The sequence below is a fragment of the Sapajus apella genome, unplaced genomic scaffold, assembly GCF_009761245.1.
Source record: "Sapajus apella isolate SASKATOON/1434 unplaced genomic scaffold, GSC_monkey_1.0 scaffold135, whole genome shotgun sequence".
Taxonomy (NCBI): Eukaryota; Metazoa; Chordata; class Mammalia; order Primates; family Cebidae; genus Sapajus; species Sapajus apella.
Window position 1 is genome coordinate 708918 of NW_022437075.1, and position 2195 is coordinate 711112.

Genomic DNA, 2195 nt, shown 5'->3' on the forward strand with positions numbered 1-2195 from the left:
CAGATTTTCACATAGGTCATCTTTATTTATGAAATGAAAATACATTTCCCAAAGTCTGCTTTATTTTCGACCTCCTCTGACTTTGAATGTGTTCTCTAATTTTGCATTATATTTTCTGTTAAGAATTTCCAGTTATTTTCGTTCTTTTTCTCCTTAAATGATAGGATTTTCTGAGTCTGTTTTGGTTTACTTATCTCACCTGAGTAAACCTTCCCAGATGATCCTCTCCATGAAATTTTCTGGTTGTAAGATCATGAGGTATCCTTTGTACCTGCCAGAAGACGCCACTGCCTACTTTCCCTCCTTCTTTTCTCTCCACTCCCCGACACACCCCCTGATACAAGCAGCATTGATGTTGATAGATTATGCTATGTAGTCAATTGAAGTAAATCTATTGTGTGAAATTTGATATTTTCACACCTGTTAATTGAAAGCTTTTGTTTTATATAGTGCTAAGAAGGTTGTGCCTTTACACTAATTAGTGGGTAGCTTTTCAAATTTAAGTTCTGTAACATAAAACTCACTCAATTGATTGTTAGCCATTGGCAGCTCACAGAAACTTTTCAAGTAGATGGATGCTTTTCTCTTCATTATTTTCCAGCTTAAATAAATTATTTCCCTTTAGTGTTATTAATTTATTAACAAGCTGGATGTGGTGGCTTACTCCTGTAATCACAGCACTTTGGAAGGCCAAGGTATTTGGATCACCTTACATCAGGAGTTCCAGACCAGCCTGGCCAATGTGGTGAAACCCTGTGTCTACGAAAAATACAAAAATTATCTGGGTGTGGTGGCGGGCACCTGTAATCCCAGCTATTTCGGAGCCTGAGGTGGGAGAATCGCTTCAACCTGGGAGCCAGAGGTTGCAGTGAGCTGAGATCGCACCATTGCACATAAACCTGAGTAACAGAGGGAGACTCCATCTCAAAAAAAAAAAAAAAAAAAATTAATGATGATTAGCCCATTTATGCTTAATGTTCCATTATTGGAACACTAAGCTTGTGGGAGGTGGTTATATCCTACCGCTAAAGATATATATAAGGTCTCATTTTTCACAAAAAACATTTGCAATCTCTGGCACATATGGGTTAACTAAGTAAGTCACTAAATAGAAAAATACTCCCATCTGCAATGAAAGTTGCTTTTGTTTGTGTGTGTGTGTGTTTTTGTTTTTGTTTTTAAAGAGACAATCTCCCTCTGTTGCCCAGGCTGCAGTACGGTGGCACAATCACAGCTCACTGCAGCCTTGACCTCCTGTGCTCAAGCCATCCTCCCACCTCAGCCTCTCAAGTTGCTATGACAGGCATGTGCCACCATGCTCAGCTAATTTTTAAAATTTTTCTGTAGAGATTCGGTCTCCATGTTGCCCAGGCTGCTCTCAAAACTCCTGGGCTCAAGGTATCTTCCTGCCTTGGCCTCCCAATATGCTAGGATTACAGGCCTGAGCCACTGTGCCTGGCATGCTCTTGATTTTCATCTTGAAATTTAACAGAATACTGTCAGATACATTTAAATATCAAGATTATAACTAAATTTTCTTCATTTTCAAGAATCCTAAGGGCATTTACCTTTGTCTGCCTCACCTTTTCATATTTAGCAAACTATATGCCTTTGCCTCCAGCCCAAGATTATAAATAGGTACCAATTATGATTTGCATGTTCTCTCATTGGACTGAAGCATATCCTTACAGAAGAGCCACCGTGTAAATCATGGGAAATCATTTATTGGACTGGTAACTCTCTCTTGGAGAATTTCTTGTGAATTAAGCAGCAATAGGGTAACTCATTTAGCTGGAGATACAATCTCTGTTTATAAACAATGGCCCATATTTCAACATTTTGATTATGCATACCCTCCCCTGTCTTCTGGATTGATGGAACTAACAAAGAGATTAATAAAAACCCATCTTGGGCCGGGCGCGGTGGCTCAAGCCTGTAATCCCAGCACTTTGGGAGGCCAAGGCGGGTGGATCACGAGGTCAAGAGATCGAGACCATCCTGGTCAACACGGTGAAACCCCGTATCTACCAAAAATACAAAAAATTAGCTGGGCATGGTGGTGCGTGCCTGTAATCCCAGCTACTCAGGAGGCTGAGACAGGAGAATTGCCTGAGCCCAGGAGGCGGAGGTTGCGGTGAGCCGAGATCGCGCCATTGCACTCCAGCCTGGGTAACATGAGTGAAACTCCGTCTCAA